The following is a 19,889-nucleotide window of genomic DNA, read 5'->3' as shown; positions in this document are numbered from 1 at the left end:
TGCTTTGCATCATGCCGGTGAGAAGAATTAGAAATTGACGTGGCAGTGAGAGCATGGGAGGAGGCAGATGTCAGAGGCTCTGGAAAGGAAGGAGAGCCCAGGCATATGAGATAAAGACTTCAGGAGAATACCATCCAGGAAAATTCCCTGTGGAGTGGTACAGAGGGAGTTTACGACAGGAATTCCAATGATCAGTGCAAGTTGTTTTCTCGATTTTGATGTAATTACCCTCTTCCTTTTTGCAGACTGTCAGCAAAGTAAACTTTTCCCCAGTAGCCTCAAAGCTAATGAGGCTTTGGGGAAATGAAGTCTTTAGGGTTCAAAGGCAGGAACCAAGCGCTATATCCTGGCAACAAGCCATTTTGTGCTGCTTCCAGTGTAGCCTCCAGTGAGGACAGCTCACAGGAACTCAACTCCTTCCCCCACCTCCTTCTTTGAGGATCCCAGACGAACAGAGGGTGGGAAGCCTGGTGAAGGATTTCCCACAATACATTGAACGGAAACTCCTGCCATTCCTTTGGTTATCGTATAGGAAAGGCTGAAATCATCCCAGAAGATTGTGTGTTGGAAGAATCAAATAGGCTAATATGTCAAGGACTTGGCATATAGTAAACACTCAGTGGGTTTTGGGTGTCATTATTTTTATTATTATTTGAATATCTGAGTTATGAAATCATAAATAGATAATATACAAGACCAAAAAGAGTTACAAACCATAAGCGTACAAACAATATGTATTCTAGAATTTTGTTCCCGGGAGAGCTTACCTCTGGCATCATTTATCAGAGAAAGGCTTCTGGAAGACCTAGATTTCTTGCTGCATGAACGGACTTATGTGAGACTGAAGGATGACCTCACCTGATGCTCCATTGGCAGGGAAAAGCCCAAGGAGGTTAGAGATCAGGGTCTTGAGTGTAGGGATGCAGAAATCCTAGAGAACATTGCAGAGGAAAGAGTGAAAGCATGAGCCAGATGCCAGTGATCCAGAAGCAGTAGAAGAGCAAGGGGTGACGGCTAAGTACGAGGAGGACGGAGTGGGGAGGGAGGGGAAGGACTTGTGCCTGAACGGACAGGGTGGGGCAGGTGTGGTGACCGGAATAGGACACCCATCTTCTGAGGAGGGAGAAGGCTTTAAACCCAGAGCCACGTTGTGTACACTGGTGGGGTGCAGAGATGCCTCAGGGTAACAGTCTAGGATGCAGAGATCCAGGAAGCCCTGCATCACCAGGGGCTGTAACATCATCACAGTACCTTCTGGACTGAGTGGCTTCCCTCTCACATCTTTAAAGAGATATGGTCTTTATTTATTTACTTTTACATCTGAGATGTTGACTCGCAAGGCTGGATGTGAGTCTGAGACTCACCTACCTCTCATCCGTTATCCACTAGGAAAGTCAGAGTTCAGAGAAGTTTAGGAACACCTTACAAAGCCGCAGTTTCTTCCTCTATCACTACAACAAGAAAAATTCTTCAACCCACACTAGTTTGCTGCTAAAATTCCATCAATCAAACCAACCAAACAAAACAGGATTTATGCTCAGATGCAGGATACCTAAGTTTAGTTTTTAAAAACAAGTTTCTCCTTACATCATTCAAATAAAATTATCTCTTCTTAAACTTCCTAAGGTACATATATTTTTAGTCTTTGGGAAGTTTTTAGATGTATTCATGGAGGTTCTGCCGGTTCTCTGGTGAACTGTATCAAAGAGTAGGTGGAGTAGATGATGCTGAGCTGTCAGTAAACATGCAGGTCGCTGTGTACCTGAAGGGCCCCTGAGGACGCAAGGTTTCATTTCACATGGAAAGAGTGAGTGAATCTGAGATCCAGCCACAGATAGTAATGCCATTCCATCAAGGACTGAAGACAATGATCATTTTCCCAGAGTTCTTTTCCTGATTTTTTTTTCTACCACAGTTGCAGGTGAAGGATATGAAAAGAATGTGTCTAATCTATGACTCAACATATCTCTATTTTTTAAAATAATATTTTAGTGACTTTGATCTTTTCTTTTTAAAAAGATAAACTATAGAGAAAAACCAGCATCTCTATGACATGCCAGACAAATTTAAAGTATTCGTATTTTGCCATTTTTCTTTTTTACACCAAAGACATAGAACAAAATGTAAAATGTTATATTGTCTGCTTAGTCCTGTTCCATATTTTCCTTTGCCTGGATTGTATTGTGCATTTTTTCAATATATATCATTGTGTATAATTTTTGAAACTGGCTTTTTTCACCTGGCCTTTTTTTTTCAGTTAAAAAAATTATCCATCCATGTTGACACTTAGAGATCTGGTTTACTATTCCTGTAATAATATTAAAATATTTTATTCATTTCCCTATTGATAGACATATATGTTTCTTCAGATTTTAACTATTAATAATAGTAATGAAACTGAACACCCGTATTTTCTCCTTGTATATACAGGCAAGCATTTCTCTCAGATACACAGTAGTCAGTGGAATTTTGAACTCTCCTAGACACACCAGATTGCCCTCACAAGTGATTTAACACTTACTGGTTTGAATTTCTAATTCCCCTCAAAATGCTCAGAAGTATATGAGAATTCCTAGTTTTCCAAAACACCTGGATTTGTGTCTTCCTTCTTCCCTTCCTTCCCCTATCCCCCACCTCTTTCATTTTTTCTTTCTCTCTTCTTTCCTCCCCTTTCTCTTTTCTTTCTTTCTTCCTTTCTCTCTCTCTCCCCCTCCCTCCCTCTAGCTCTTTCTGTCTTTCTCTCCCCTCTCTTTATCTTCCCTCCCTCCTTCCTTCTTCTGTCCCTCCCTATCTCTTTATCTTTCTGTCTTAATTTTTCCTAACACCTTTATTTTCCATGGGAGCATATGACTATGGTCTTATTTAAGGCAAACATTCACTTTCCAAGAACAACCCTACTGATCTTTCTTATATGTGTTCTCTCCTTGACAGTGTTGATATTATGGAACACACACTTCCTCTTTACCCCTCAGTGACACAATGAAAGTCATAGAACTCCTAAGTAGTCCCCTCTCAGCGTTCCATCTTCAATGACAAATGTGATATTAGTATTTGACAATGACTTAAAAAAGGCTAATGGAACATGACTAATCTCACCTCCAGTGTAGGTGGAGCCAAAGCTGGTTGGACTGACTTTCTATTTAGGAGACTTTTTTGAGCTCGTGCAGAAGGAGCCCTGTGTTTCCAGGAAGTGATCTCTGAGTATCCAGCAGATCACACCTGTTCTGTTACTTGCCATGACTGTTTGTGTCTCCCAAATCAGGAACCATTCTTCCCAGGAAAACATCCGAACTTCCACGTTGAGCTCTTAGGTGTGTTATTCTTTTCCTTCAAAAAATGGAATCAATGACAAATTAACTCAAAAGTGAAAAACAAAACAAAACATAAAAGCCTTTATGTAGACCTGCTTATGTGGCACCAAGAGCTTTAGGGAGCAGACTAGATTGATTGCCTAGAACATTCCTTAAAGATAAATCATGTTATGTCTTTAATATTAAAAAACCTAAACTAAAAACACGACAGGTATCAAAATTAAAGAAAAAACAAACCACACAAGTATACTGGTAGCAAGATATTTCTGAATGGTTGTATACGTGATTGTAGTCTCTGAAAATAGTGTGTTAAAAATTGTCAAATACCTGAAATATATGCCCTTTGCTTTTCAAGGTCATCTTGCCTCCAAGTAACTAGTTTCATTAGGTCCAGGCATCAGTGCTTTTATCTTGCCCAGAAAACCCACATCCAGTTATGTTTTGTAATATCTCACTTTGAGCTTCCCAAAATTCTGCCCTTCCTGGAGCTCTGTACCCTCCTAATGGTTCCACTGAAGCAGTTTTGTCATTTACTATCATAGTCAACTTCATTCATGCTTCATTCATAGTCAACTTCATGCTTCATTCTTCCTCTGTTTTTATTTTGCATACTCAGGGAACATACAAAATTAAGCAAAATATCGAAGAAAACAGAGTTCTGCCCCTGTAAATTCCTAACATGACTTACTTCCCTGATTATCACCTGACTTTTGTTAAAAGATCATTTTCAAAAGGTGAACTCGTCGGTCTCATACAAATATAAAGCACATGACAAAGGTTTTATTTAGCTCATCTATTAATGAAGGGATGGTAAGACCTTAAAGCTCTTTCAAAAACAAATCTCAAGAGTAGGCCTGTTAGTGCAGGCAAATCAGGAACACTAAACTGAATTGGCTCATAGATGCAAAATTGACTCATATCCTATAGAACATTTGTATTTCTAGGGACAAGAATCATCTGTGTTACTATCAGTTTCTGCACCTTTCAGAATTATAAAACAGCCAAAATAATCAAAGGTATAGACCCCCTATAGATTTGAGACCTCACATAGGGTCTGCAACAATACTTCGCGTTCTGTTGACATGACCCTCAGTCATCTTTTAACCTTTTCACATCTTTCACTATGTTTCTCAACTATTCCACTTTCAGTGAAAGTAACACTCATTAATTAGAAACAAAACTGGGAATCCATGAAGAAAATTCAACCTGTTGGTTTAAGGAATATCTTTGCTTTATTATAGATCTCTGTTGCTTTTGTTTAGTCACTAAGTCATGTCTGAATATTTTGTGACACCATGGACTGTAGCATGGCGGACTCCTCTGTCCATGGGATTTTTCAGGCAAGAATACTGGAATGGGTTGCCATTTCCCCCTCCAGGGAATCTTCCCAACCCAGGGATCAAACCCGCGACTCATGTGTCTCCTGCATTGACAGGTGGGTTCTTTACCACTGAGCCACCTGGGAAGCCCCTTATAAGTCTCTACATATACTGAATTACAGTTAACTGCACAAAACTAGATATTCAGAATAATACACCTTTACCTTATCTTTATAAGTATTATGTTATACATCTCTGCTACTACAGCTTTGTTCTCCAATCCAACAGCCTCAGCTGAGGCTTCTTAAACACGGCCCTTATATTTACACGAAGTGACCTTTTGGTTCAGAGAAACCATGAGAAGTAACCAGAATACACGAATACAGGCTCAGAAATTCTAGCATGAACATTGTCACGAAGTATCCACAATCGTGAAAAGAAAAATAATTCTGTGACTTTCAAAAAGTTCCCAGACCCAAGCCAAAAACAGAAGCTAATTTCTGTGTCCTAACAGCTACTCAGTGGCACATTCCGGACTCTCTTCTGCCCTTTGGGTTTTAGAAAACATGGGTTTGACTTATTTGTGAGCACAGGAAAGGCACTGGGGAGTCATGCAGGAAACAAGGAGTTCTAGATACTTCTAGAGGAGACGACAACCTGGATAGTCACCCCTCCCCCACCCCCGTCCCCCATTCCTCCATCCCCATTGTTTTGCAGCCTTCATTGGACTCTCCTGTTTCTTCCTGCCCCTCCATCTTTACCTTTCTTCCCTCCCTTCCTTCCACCATCCTCCTGCTTCTTCCCTCTTTCCTTTCCTCTCTCCCATTTGGCATCACCTCACGCCTTCTCACCTCCAACCTCTTCCCATTTTCCTTCACCCTTTCTTACTAACTTCAGTCCTCTCTCCTCTTGGCATGTCCAAAGCTTCATTTTCTGAATAGGGATCATTTCCTACTCCTAACACAGTCCCTGTGTGAACGGGGATGGACAGCCCATGGCAAACTGTGGCATTTCAGTAACTGTTCAGCAACAGCCCTGCCATAGTGCCCGTGAAACCACTCTACTCTGTTTGCCCGAATTTAAACAGTAAAACCATAACAACGATCTTATGTTTTCCTCTGAGTCATATGTTTTCCCCTTTTCAAAAAGTGGAGATTTGTAATGAATAATGCTCCTCCTGCTAAATCTCATCTTACACAAATCATGCCTTTCCGGGTCCTAGGCCTAGGGTAGATGCTGAAACAGACACGTTCATGATTTTATCAAGATTACAAGCGGGAGATGGCACAAGTGACAGACCTTCAGTGCCTTAAGCTCTCTTCGGAGAGAGAGGAGCATGGTCACCTAAGGACAAACACCAAAGGGGCCCAGCAATCTGAAAAGGACTTTCTAGAGGATTTGAGATTTGAAGGTGTAGGGGTGGGTAGAGGGCATCCTTCATAAGGAGATTTCTAGGAGAGGAGAGGGGTGGAGAGAGAGGGAAGGAGAAGGGTGTGAGGAGAGAGAAGAGGATTTGGGGCTCCAAGGTCAAGTGGGAGAGGACAGCCAGTGCTGGTCCTGATGGCATTGTGAGCCCTGTTCAAGCATTTGACCTTTCTCCTTAGGCTGCTGAAAGATTTTAAGCTTCAGATTGTTTCACGAAGACAGCAATTGAGAGGTTGCTCTGACTTCGGGAGGGCTTCCCCTGAAGTGACTTAACATGCACGCACTGACTTCAGGGAAGAGAATGGATGAAGGCAAGGTGGTGGACCAAAGAACACCAGGAAACCACTGGTGGGATTTTAACTCAGGGATGTGTTTGTGGTCTGTGCCTGCTCACACCTGCAACCCAGCCTCTGCCGCTTTGCACCAGCTTCTGAGTGCCCTGCCCTTCAAAGTCTGGCTGTCATTCCTCAGAATGAAATAGGCAGAGTCCAGCCTTTTGATGACAGAGCTTATTAGACCCAACATGCCCATGGTTCCAACCTTCCAGCTGGACATTATGGGATCTTTCCAAGGAGAACCCCTCCCCTACATCCTCTGCTTTAGTTCCTCTCTACAGTGCCCAGATAATTGTATTTCATGCACATTTCCTGAGTTTTTCAGATGTTAAAAACCACCACCAAATAGAGGAAATGAACTACATGTTGATCATGAGCACTAGCCCTGGGACCTTCCGGCTCCTAAGGATAATGTTAACCCCTGTGACCCTGTCCTGTTACCTCATCACCAGCCAATCAGAGAACTATTCTCCAGTCATCACACATCCTTCAACCTCACTCCTCATCTGGCCTTTAGAAATGCTTTGCTGAAACCCTTTGGGGAATGTGGGATTTGGCGGGGTGTACGCCCCTTGTTCTCCTTGCACGGCCCTACAATAAAACCTTTCTCTGCTCTCAAGTCCAGTGTTTCAGTTTGGTTGGCCTTAGTGTGTTTCAAGCAAACGAGCTTGTGATTGGTGACTCTAAGGTCGATGGGCTTCGTGGAGATACTACCTACTCAAGCCACAAATGACTCCCGTCCTCAGAAGGGTCTCGCACTTGGTTTAAAGTTCTGCTGTTACCTTCTCAAAATTCTTTTTTTCCCCTTGATTTTTTATTATTTTGGACCTGCCACATAACATCTTAGTTCTCCAACCAGATTGAACCCGTACCCCCTGCAGTGAAAGCAGAGTTTTAACCACTAAACCACCAGGGAAGTTTTTCCATTTCAAAATCCTTAATTTTTGAAGGAGTGGCCTCACATTTTCATTTTGCACTGAACCCCACCAGCTATGTAGAGAGGAGTCCTGTTGCTAGCAATCTGTAGATATTAGCCCTCAGAGAATTCTTTAAACCCTAGGGGAACATGGCCAGAGAGTTTGAGGAAGTGTTCCAGAATTAGACACAGACTGTCATCAGGGTTTCCAGGGTCAGAGCTAAGGGGGTCTGTCCCTCACTGGCAAGCCAACCCTTCCCAGGCCTGTTTCCGCCTGCCTCTGACCAATGGCTCCACGTCACGGCATCTGGAGTGTGGCCAGAAAATTCTTCAGCTCCCTACAAGAGGATGAGGACGTTCTTGACTTTTGCAGAGTTAAACACTTGGAGAAACTTCAGGAAGAAAGCACTTGGTGCAAGGTTAAGCTAGCTGGCCCACCAGTTCTGCAAATTCTCATTTCCACGATTCTTAGCATGTTTATTCTCTTCTTGCCAGTGGCCAAAGGACATGTTTCAATGTCTTATTTCCTCTAGGGAGCCTGGAGAGAAGCAACCAGCACCTAATTCAGGAAATCGTGAAGAGATTTAACACAGGCTCCTGTATAACTTCCCTCCCCCCAGCCTCCGCCCCCACCTCCAGCCACACTGAGTCCGTCGGCTTCTTCCTGCAGCAGAGACTAGATGGCAGTTCACCTCTGCTCCCTGAGGTCCCTGTGACTCCGAGGAGCTGGAGTCTGGTCTTGGGAAAACCCCACCCTCCCACGGCTGATATTGAACTGGAGGCACTTCAGTTCCACCTTCCCAAAGTGGTTCTCTGGGGGCTTTCCAATACAGGATTAAATTTCAGAAGCCTGCAAAGCACAGAAGAGAAAGGTGGGTTCCTGTAAGGATTTTCTTTTGTCTTGTTGACTGTGAACCAGGTTGTTCTGAATTGCGTGTCCACATGGCTTTTCTTGTAGGCTGTGTGTTTTCAACCTGTGTATCTGGTTGAGGCTTATTTATTTATAGGAATGTGGAAGGAAAAGAGTGAGAGGGGAGAAGACCTTTGGGGATTTTGAATTTGTGCATCTTTGGATAAAGAATGCTGACCAGCAGAGTACCTAGAACACGAAGTTGAGTCTTCTTCCCTTTGGAGGGAAATCTCATGAAAAGTTGCATTTGGAGGCTTTAGTATAAAGTAAAAAAGTTTACCACCTGCCTTTCCTTTTCAGCAATATAAGCCCCTCCTTAGATTTTTCTTTCTTTCTTTCTTTTTTTTTTTTTTTTTTTAGTCCTTTCTGAGTTTTTTTCCTTTCAGTTAAAGATGTCCTAAGTGGATTTTCTTACACAAATATAAATAGGTGTTTCTAATTTGGGGTGCTGTTGAGTTATACGAAATGAATAAGCACTGTGTTCAGGATCTGGTGGAGTGCCGTGTTATTTTCCAGAACTTGCTGGAAATCAATTGTTCTTCCTGAAGCTTCCTGAAGCTAGATGCAAGTGCCTCTCAAGTGATGGCTGAGAAAGCTAATTTTATTTGCTCTCTTGTGATTATCGTCTACAGGATTCTGCTTCCCTTGTTGTTTAGTCACTAAGTTGTGTCCAACTCTTTGCCACCCCATGGACAGTAGCCTGCCGGGCTCCTGTGTCCATGGGATTTCCCAGGAAAGAATACTGGAGTGGGTTGCCATTTCCCTCTCTAGAGGATCTTCCTGACCCAGGGATTGAACTCTTGTCTCCTGCATTGGCAGGCAGATTCTTTACCATTGAGCCACCTGGGAAGCCTTGCTCCCTTTAGCTGGTTGCTTTTTCAGTCCTTACTGGGGCTTGAGATGATGTGTCTACTGAGACCCAAAGCGGGGGTCAGTGGGTGGGGGGCAGTTGGTCAAGGTTTATTCAAATAACACTACACACAGCACGTTTCTATGATTTTTTTTTTTTTTGCCTCTTATGTTTTTATTGTTTCATTTTTGTCCTCATAAGCAACTCTTTCTCTAGGAGAAATATTTTATAGTAAGTCCATAAAATATCAGTCAACACCTGTTTATTTGAATGTTGACAGTTCTTTCCTTTACTGCTCTTTTCTTCCCTGAACTTTATTTCTTTCAGATGCTGAAAATTTCTTGCCACTTCTGTATTTCACCGCAGCCACAGTCTCCCTCCATTCTGTTCTCCATACTCTGCTATAGGGTTCTTGGGAAAATGCAATTATGATAATGTCACTTTTCAGTGAAATACTTCCATTGCACTCCACTGCTTATAGCTTTGCTTCCTGTAAGGTTGTCCAGGGACTGGCTGCCTCAGGACAAGCTGCAGGGGCAGCTTGTTAGAGATGCTAGTTTTCCATCCCTTCCCGGATTGACAGAATCTGCATTTTAACCAGGTCCCTGTGTAGTTCACACGCACTCAAGTTTGTGAAGCCCCAGCTTAAACTCTGATCGTTATCATCCTGCCAGCCTCACGTCTCACTCCTGACTTTCCAGCTGTATCCAGTACCTTCCAAATACATGAGAGCTCTGCTGCCTGCCAGTGTCCAGGTGTGCTGTTCTCTCTGTCCCCAATAACTTCATTCATCTTTGCCACCCAACTGCCTACTGCAGGGTGATTCTCCACCTGCCTCATCCAGTCCACCTTACACTAAGTGCGCCTCAAGTCTGCAATTTTATAGCACTTAGCAGAATGCTGCTGCCATAGCCCTTAGTACATTAAATGATGGTTGCTAGGTTTATTTTCATCCTTGAGGAGTTCCTGGTCATTGATTTCTGAATGCATAATCCTTGAACCAATGCCAGGTACATAGCTTGTACTCAGTGTTTTTGAATTCATGAATGGATGGACCCATGAATGGATACATTGTCCCAAGAACCCCGCGTCTTCAGACTGAGATCTTGAGTTTGGAGTTTTCCAAGGAGATTGCCAACCTCTATAACATTTCCCCGCACTCTCCTTTATGAAATTTGCTGGATTCTTTTCTTCACCACATATTTTGAGTATCTCCCATGTGCCATACCTTTTTGAATATTTTTTTTTTACTATGAATAGCTTCTCCCGGGAGGTGTTTCTCTATCCATGCCCCCCATTCTCCACCACTCCGAGACAGAGACTCACTCATTTTTCAGCAAATATGTATCGAACACCTTTCCCACACCAGTTCCAGTGTTACTCTCAAGGAATATGATGGCCAAAGACAGAGATGTGAGTCCTGCCTCCATGCAGTTGCCCATAGAGAGGGTGTGGTTTTTTATTCTCCTTGATCCTGCTGCTTCTTAAAAAGCCTGAAGGAAAACTGAAAGCCTTATCTCTAACCAAAGCTGGCACATCCAAGTAGAGACAGCAGGAGTTCGAAGGCAGAGTGATTTAGTAGAAAGAAAGGTGGGCTGTGTTTCAGCATCTGATTTAGTCCAATACCTGCAACTCCCTTGCCAAGTGAACTTGGGTGGGGCCACATCCATCTTGTAGACCTGGATTTTCTCAACTGGTGAACAAGACAGAGAGCGATAAGGAAAAGAAGCCCCTGTCTTCATGAGAGAACAGAGAAGATACTATCCAGGGACCCTATGTACTCAGGTTTGCTATGTCACCAGAGGACTTGAAAGGCAGTGCTCGGTTGTTCCCTGGGTCAGACTGGCAAAGAGGAGATCTTAAGGGAGTCATTTCATATGCCCCGGGCTTAGCCATTACATCGTCCTTGTCACCTTCCATGGAATACAATGAGGCAGTGGCTTCCAGGGAGCAGCACCCTGCAGCTTTGAGGAGTCCACTTGCATTCGCTGTTGAGTGGAGAGCAGGTTTGAAGTAGGGCAGCTGAGGAGGGAGGCAGTGTCATCCTCAGGCAATCTCTGCTTTTGGAAAGCAGCCAGAAGGGAAGGAAGTAGCTCCACCAAGTAGTGCGCAAAGAATCCAGGAACCTATAAGACACAGAACAAAGAAGACATCCCGGACCTCAACTGTGTGCGGCACAGCTGCAAGGACTCCCTTCCTGATTACATTGGGTTTTTTCTAATTCGTGTTCATTTCACTTAGAATCAGAGGTTGGGAGCCAGCCACGGTATCCTTTGTCCCCAAGCTTTGTACCTGCATGGAGTGCATACACAGCTGGGAGGAAACAAATACTTTCTATTTGTTCTCCAGACACAACAACTAGGCTTAGGCTGCAGCAGACTCTTTAGGCTTTTGCAAGGGACCACCCTTCCCCTGTCTGAGTCTTCCCTTCCTGCTCCATCATTGTGTGAAGCTTCCAAATGAAATGCCTTCAAGATATCCTGAGTTCCTTCGTGATTCCTATTCCTTGAGCATCTCTTTGCCTCAACATTTCCTGCACAACCACCTTGCCACCTAGCAGGCAAAGCATTTTCTGCCGGTCATTTCCTAGCCTCTCAAGTTAGCATTAATTTTTATCAGTAAGCACACCTTGTAGCAACAGAAAAAAGAGGTTCACCCGTGTGAGGTGTCGTGGGTCTGTCATGGGTCTGTTGTGGGTCTGTCGTGGGTCTCGGGATGTGTCTGAGATCAAGCTTGCCTATACCGGATGAACAATTTTTTTTTTCATCAAAGGCATAGAGTGGGCTTAGAAAGAGGCAGACCCACTTCTGAATCCTCCATCTGCCGCTTCCTTTAATAAGTGGTTATATATCGAGTCTTAGATTTCTTTCTGAAACTTCAGATAATATTTACCAAGCAAGGTTGTAAATAAGATTAGTTATTTATAAAGTACCGAATATGTTGCCTCAAAAAATACATCAGATCTCAAAAAAGGAAGCTAACCAAGATGGTGAAAATGATAAAAAAAAAAAAAAAAAAGTCATGTGCAGAATAGTTGAAGGAACCAGGGGATATTTGAAGTAAGAAGTAACTCTTGTAGTCCACGAAAGTTAAAGTGTTAGCCACTTAGTTGTGTCCATCTCTTTGTGACCCCACTGACTGTAGCCCACCAGACTCCTCTGTCCATGGAATTCTCCAGGCAAGAACACTGGAGTGGGTTGCCGTTCCCTCCTCCAAGGGATCATCTTGACCCAGGGATCGAACCCAGGTCTTCTGCATTGCAGGTAGATTCTTTACCAGCTGAGTCACCAGGGAAGCCCCGTAGCCCATGAATGCTGCCTTCAAATATTTAAAGATGGTTGTGTGTGGGAAAAGAGGTCAACATGAGTGGAAATTATACGGTAAAAAGTCTTAGCTCAATGTACAGAAGGACTTACCCACCATCAGAATTGTTTAAGCTGGGTGAGCTGCCTTGTGGCAGGGTGAACACCCTGTTCTGGGCAGTATTCCAGGACCCTGGAAGCATGGCCGGGATGTTCCCAAAGGGATGCCTGCACTGGGTGGAGTGTGGGTGATGACCTCAAGGTCTTTCCCGCTCAAATCTACTAAGAGCCTTGTGATGTCAGGGTTCAAGTCCAAGCCACCAATAAAGGTATACGAAAAAAAAATTTATCAGGCTACAGAGTGCCTGAGGCTGCCTTTTGACTAGCTAGCCCTACCCATCATCTGTGATGCTTTTTAAATAGTGTCTTTGCAGCAACAATCAAAAGGTTGGACTTCCAGGAAAAAGAAAAAAAGAAACGAGAACAATGAGATGGGAAAAGTTCACTCCAAACCGCTCTTCTTGGGTTACTCTTCAACTAGATTGTGGGTTACTCCTTGTGTTACAAACAGGTTCCTATTTGATGGAAAATTGCCACAGTTGGGGATATTTTCAACTGCACTGGGGTCAGGCAAGTAATAGCAAGACTCAAATCTTTGTCCTCGATTTCTGCTCTATCTGTAAAACAAAAGCACAGCAATATGACTATGTATTCTTTGTCATCCAGAAATCTAATTTAAAAAAATTTTTTCATTTTTAATTGGAGGATAATTACTTTACAACACTGGGTTGGTTTCTGCCATACAACAAGGTGAACCCGCTGGAAGTATGAATATGAATGTATCCCCTCCCGTTTGAGCCTCCCTCCCACCCCTCTAAGTCATCACGGAGCACTGCTGAGCTCCATGCACTACACAGCAGCTTCCCACTAGCTATCCATTTTACACACGGCACTGCTGCTCTCTCAATTCAGCCCACCCTCTCTTTCCCCCTGCTGGGTCCCCAAGTCCGTTCTCTATGCCGGAAATCTAATTTTAAGAAGTGCAAAATAAAGTAATGCCATCTTCTAAATTGCAGGGATTGTGAGTGAAGTGTTTCCCTTTGCGGGGAAGAGGAGAGCTGGCTGTAGCTGGCTGCCTGCTCTAAGTTCACCAACCATTGTTTTCCACCCACCTTTCCTTTTCTGCTAAGTGAGCCGCATGATAACAGCCTTTCTGCCAGCTAAGGACCTGAAGGCTTTTATAAAAAGGAGAATTTAGCTTAGGCAGAGAGGGACCTGTACTCAGCATCCACTGCTCCCTAGGATGTTTTTCTCATACTTCATCCTTCCAGGACTCAGAAGAACTTTCTGGTCTTGTCATTTTTATCCCTCACATCTTTCCGCAGTCGCTTGGGCAGCATCTTCGCATGCTTTTCATTTCCGCAGTCTTTGTTTTGAAATCTCAGGGAAAAGAAACTGTTGTTCTTTCTACAGAAGCGGACATCAACGGGTGATGTGTTTTGTCAAATCAAAACAAAACTACAGTATATTTTATTTTCCAGGTTTACCTAGGTTTCTTGAAAACAATTAAAAAAAAACCCTTTTGAAATATAATCAACTATGCAGGACAAAAATCAGAGCAATCCATGCAGAGCAGCATGTTTATTTTTAGATGCACATCAGCAGCACAGCATAGCAAAGCAACTGTCTAATGTCCAAGCTAAGGCCCTGGGAATTTCCTCTTAACAAGCCTGCGCTTCCGCGCATTGTTACATTACAAAGGGCCGTGCAGGGCCCGAGTGCAGGGCTCCGGGTGACCCCGCCCACCGTGAAATCTGGAACCTGTCACTCCTTAAGTCTACATGGTCCTCAGGGCCGGGGTCACTGTGCAGGTCACCCCGGCAGCTCTGGGCACATTCAAATGAGTAGGTGTGTATGATTATTTCATCTAAAAATATCTCAGAGACCACTGATGGCGTTCCAGGAACAAAGGTTCAGCTTTCTATTTGTGGCTGTGGATCTCCTCAATCCTCACCCTTGTTGTGAAGTGGACTCTGGTCTAGCCCAGAAATGGGGCTAACTCTGGGTTAGATTACAATTAACAAAGTGGTTTTAAAGCATATTATATATATATTTTGTTTGTTTGTTTGTTTGTTTTTTAAAGCATAGACGCCTATACACACAGCCCCAACACACACACACACACACACACACACACACACACACGAAAAGGAATCTGACACCTGACCCACCTAGATCTTTCATATTATCCTAGTTTCTGGTTCTTGATTTATCTGCGAAATGGATGCAACAAACCTCACATCCTATTAGTTTGAGGAGAAATAACATGCAGTATTACAAATACACTGACCCAAACTAGACTTCCACTTAAAATTTTGTATTTTGGCCCTAATATGCTTTAAGCCGGCTCTAAGAAACTATTGTAAGAATGTCGGTTAGTGCTGGGTTAGTCGGTAGAAAGTCTTTCCTCTCTCTAAAGTGACATACAATTTGTTGTGTTCAGTTGCTAAGTCATGTCCAACTCTTTTGCCACCCCGTGGACTGTAGCCCACCAGGCTCCTCTGTGCATGGAATTCTCCAGGCGGGTTCCCATTTCCTCCTCCAGGGGGTCTTCCCTACCCAGGGATGGAATACACGTCTCCCGCACTGGCAAGCAGATTCTTTACCACTGTGCCACCTGGATAGCCCTTTTGTAAGAATATTTGCCATCAAGTCTCCAGGGGTTTTTGTTGTTTGGAGGGTTTGCGTTTTTTGCTTTTGTTTTGGTTTGGCTTTTTGCCCTTGCAGAGGAAGAGTCCTCATTTGTTACTAAATGAACACACTATGCTAGGAGAGTTTTCAGGCCTTTGTCAATCTCTGCCCACCCTGGGGAAGGTCAAGGCTGCCAAGCTCAGGGCTGTGTCAGGGATTACCAGGGAAGAGGAAGAGTGGGTCTCAGATCTGCAAGCAGGGGTCCATACCTGCCCTGTGGGGTCGACTGTCTGCACCCCAGCAGCCGCCTGTGAGGATGGGGTCCGGCATGATCAGACACCCCAGGGGACCTGCACAGAGAAACGCCAGCCCTGAGCCTGGATGAGATGGTTGGGCTTTGTCAGCAGGTGGATGGCCGGCTGCTGCTGGGCCCACAGATGCAGGAAAAGGTGTTCTAGTCCTTTGGTGAAAAATGTGCAAGTGTTAGTAAAAACACCTTTATGGATTGTTTTGTTTGCAAGTGTTTATTATCAGGCACTCCTCAGGGGTTCACAGGGCAGGTCGCGAATGTCCGAAGTAGGGCCTGGGAATTTCCTTCCACCAAGGCTGTGCTTCCTCTCTTTGTTACTCCTCAAAGGACAAGTGGAAGCATTCTCGAGAGCCTTACTTAACCCTTTCTTCTGTCCGCCTGCCCCATCACAGACAAATCCATCTATCAGCCTTTGAAGAAGCAGAAAGATTGCAGACTTGGGTTGTGTGGGGACACCCACAGGTGCATATGCAGACAGGCTTGTATATGTGTGTGTGTATATGTGTGTATATATGTATATGTATTTGTGTGTATATATGTGTGTATATGTTTGTATATATGTGTGTATGTGTATATGTGTATGTACGTGTATATGTACATGTGTGTATATACGTGTATATGTTTGTATATATGTGTGTGTGTTTGTATATGTGTGTGTATGTGTGTATGCATATGTATGTGTATATATATGTGTGTGTGTTAGTGGAGAGGAGATAGATAATACAGCATAAAACTTATTTTTTTTAAACTTTTTCTTTTATATTGGAGTATAGCCGATCAACAGTGTTGTGTTAGTTTCAGGTGGACAGCAAAGGGACTCAGCCATCATATACATATATCTGTTCTCCCATCATATACATATATCTATTCTCCCCTCCCATTCAGGCTGCCGCATAACACTGAGGAGAGTTCCCTATGCTGTACACTAGGTCCTTGTTGGTTATCCATTTTAAATATAGCACTGTGTACTGTCCATCCCAAACTCCCTAATTACCTCTTCCCCCAACCTCCCCCCTCCACCCATAATAAAGCTTGCTTCTTTTTTAAAGTTCTCTTTCAGTATTACTACATACACCCAGTCATTGTTCAGACCAGACAAAATTTCTACTTTATTTACCAAAACATATTTTCATAGTAAAAATGCTCACCCAATTTTAGTTCCCTGTCCCCATTCCCTGTTCCCAGAGCAGGCCCTTCCTAGGATGATAGTTGTTATTCCACTTTGGAGTCGGTAAAATGAGTGGAAAGATCTGTCATGAACCAAGTTCTTTATGGAGCATAGGCCACCTGCCTGAACTCCACTAGGGACCAAGGGAAAGCAGAAGTTCTGCCTGTGAGAAAGTTCAAGCCCATCTGATGTATTTATACCTGTATGCCGACACATACACTCATGCTTTGTAGTGAGAGTACAAGGCAGTCAGGGAACAGTGTGATCCAAGTCCAGGAAGATCAGAAGAGGAACCTGAGCCCTTGTGCAGCCAGAGATGCTATTATGATACCCAGACACATTTTTCTCATGACTGTAGTGTCCTCAGCTCTCCAAGCACCAACACAGCCAAGTACACGCATACAGACACACATACACACACACACACACACACACACACACACACAGGGGGACACACAATTCACTCTCAAGAGACAGCTCTGCCATCTCAGAGGAAATTGCCTCTCGACCCCAGCTCCACAGAAGTTTCTTCTTCCACACCCATCTCTTCTCATTCTTTTCCTGCCTCCAAAGAAGAGACAGGCCTTTGCTGCATCCAGAGCTCGGCTTTAATCCCATCTCATTTCCCAATAGGCTTCTCAGATGGCACAGTGGTAAAGAACCTGCCTGCCAAGGCACGGAACACAGGAGATAAGGGTTTGATCCCTGAATTGGGAAGATCCCCTGGAGAAGGAAATGGCAACCCACTCTAGTACTCTTGCATGAAGAACCCCATGGACAGAGGAGCCTGGTGAGCTATAGTCCATGGGGTCACAAAGAGTCGGACACGACTGAGAACACACACACACTCAACCCTAACCTCACTACACTCTCCTCTGATTGGCTCTTCCCACTGTCATTTAAACCTGCGTAGGACCATCTGGTGGCAGAACCTTTACTGACCACACAGCTACTCTTCATCTTCCTTTCCTCCTCACCGTGAAATGCAAGAAAGAATTGTTGATGTTCACGTCCTGTGTCATAAGTAACTACTCACCCAGCAAATGACTCTGTTCTGTCTCCTCATCTCCCTGACTTCCAAGACTCTCTGTGACCTCCATGACCCCAAGCCCACCTCGCTTCCTTGTCTACAGCATGTGCCCTTGTGGACTACCACCATCTGTGCTCTCCTCCTGCCTTCTGGGGTTCCAGAGCCTCCTAGCTTTCTAACTACTCGGTTTTCTTTGCAGGTTCCTTTCACCTACTGTTCCTGCCACTTCCCAATGGCCACGATCTGGACCACCTTCCCTTCTCCATCTCCATCACCTCCCTGCTGAAATTCACCTCTCTGTCCAGAGTTCTCTTTTCTCCCTTCTCTGTTAAGTAAACTATTGATCATCCAAGTGCTCAGGCACTCAGTCACGTTCGACTAAACTTTGTGACCCCATGGACTGTAGCCCACCAGGCTTCTCAGTCCGTGGAATTCTCTAGGCAAGAATACTGGAGTGGGTTCCCATTTCCTACTCCAGGTGGTCTTCCCGACCCAGGAATCAGACCTGCGTGTCTTGTGTTTCCTGCCTTAGAAGGCAGATTCTGTACCACTAGCGCCACCTGGAAAGCCCCCATTGATTATCCAAAGTCTGTCTGAAATGCCACCAGATTACTTCCTTTTTACATGTCTCTCCATCCATGAGCTGACTTGTCTTCCAGGCATCCTCGCAACCCTTCCTTATAGTGCCTTTCATATTTGTATTCTCAGTAATTGTTCCCATACACTTATTTCCTAAAACATAGAGATGCTTCCTCATTCATCTTTGTATTCCTCACCCCCAGCACAGCTCCTGGCACATGGGGTTTTTCACTAAATTATAAAGAGTTGAGAATGTCAAAGTGTCATTTAACAGACACTTTAGTGAACTTGTCCCTAAGCTTAAATAACAGTAAACAATAAATGGCTTTACTGTTTGGGGATAAATGATATTAGTAAATTTTTATTTAGATATATATTTAAATTTTTAAAATGCAAAAATTATATCTGAATATACTTTTTAAAGTTAACTCACATTTACACTGCTAACAATATTTCACTTTTCTTCAAGATGGAAGTTAGAGTCCTGAGCACTTCCTATTTGAGTGTTCAGTCTCTGTTTAAAAGCAGAAAGGAATGACAACTTGGATTTCATGTCGAATTAAATTTTCCCTCAGGGAGAATGTCTGAATGTGTCATGAATGACGCTGAATTTTCGTGCACCTGAAGTGGGGTTGCCATGGTGGAACAGGGCTAATATTTTGCCAAGGTTTTGCCACTTCACTATGCAGCTGGCATTACGTAAAATTTCCCCAGCTGCACCTGCAGGTCTTTTGAAGCCACGGAGATGGATTTGCTGAATTGTTTGAAGGAGAACCAGGGGCAGCCCAGGAGAATCAGCCTTATCACTGAGTCAGTACCAAATCCACTCAAGGTCCTGTCTCCCAGGAGCTCAAACGACAGGGGTGGGTCTCAGAAGGTGGGGCCAGAGGCTCACCCAACTCTGGGTGGTGACAGTATTCTACCTCCTCCCTGGGGCTATGAAGAGAAAACATAGGAACTATTTATGTTGAAAAATGCCATTCCTTTAAATCTCTACATTAGGTTTTTGTAATAATGCATGTAAAATATTAGTACAAAAGAGCAGGAAATGGCATGTAAAATATGAGCCACAGGTAGCATGGTTTGTCCTAGTATGGTTGAGAGATGGCTGGAGCACTGGTCAATATGCAGATTGCCAGGCTCTACCTAGATCTATGAAATCAAGGAGGAATGTGGGGCAGGAAGCAGGAAGGAGAGCTGAGCTGGGGAATCCACATTTTTTTAACCAGCACTTTAGATGGTTTCTCTGAAGTCTGATGGACATTTTATTATGCATCAATAACAATATATAGGAAACACCTGGCAACCTGTGTTTAGAAAAGTGTCTACACTGGGCAGGTGGTGCAGTGGTAAAGCATCTGCCTGCCAATTCAGGAGATGCAAGAGATGCTGGTTCCATCCTTGGGTCAGGAAGATCCCCTGGAGGAGGGCATGGCAACCCGCTCTAGTATTCTTGCCTGGAGAATCCCACGGACAGAGAAGCCTGGCGGGCTACAGTCCACGGGGCCGGAAAGAGTCAGATGCGTCTGAGAGCACATACGCATGCACGGTCCACTGGGCACCCCTACCTTCTGTGCGCCCCACTGGGGAGCTTAGTGATTTCGCCATCTGGGCTCATCTTTGATGCGATATCCTTCCTACTGAATTTGTAGCCCTTTCGTGGGCTCCAGGTGTGGAAGAGAATCCTGTACCGTTTTGTAGCATCCTTCACACCGTCATTTTTAACAATTTGTGTGTTTGTGT

At 44.0% G+C, this 19,889-nt stretch overlaps 1 protein-coding gene across 6 annotated transcripts in view; it reads left to right on the top strand.

Moving 5' to 3' along the window:
* Window positions 1-7,668: 7,668 nt before the first annotated feature.
* Window positions 7,669-19,889, top strand: part of ADGRF5 (adhesion G protein-coupled receptor F5) — a 112,791-nt gene continuing 100,570 nt past the window's right edge. For 3 of the 6 annotated variants that reach the window (XM_086372019.1, XM_086372025.1, XM_086372023.1), the window contains exon 1: window positions 7,669-8,178. The gene's annotated coding sequence lies outside the window, so the exon portion shown is untranslated. The remainder of the gene's footprint in view (window positions 8,179-19,889) is intronic. The other 3 variants (XM_086372011.1, XM_086372016.1, XM_086372009.1) reach the window with 1 other exon arrangement.

The sequence above is a fragment of the Bos grunniens genome, chromosome 23 (genome assembly GCF_055505025.1).
Source record: "Bos grunniens cultivar Pamir isolate PY7600 chromosome 23, Bosgru_T2T1.0, whole genome shotgun sequence".
NCBI classification, from domain to species: Eukaryota; Metazoa; Chordata; class Mammalia; order Artiodactyla; family Bovidae; genus Bos; species Bos grunniens.
This window is presented reverse-complemented; position numbering and strand designations above follow the sequence as displayed.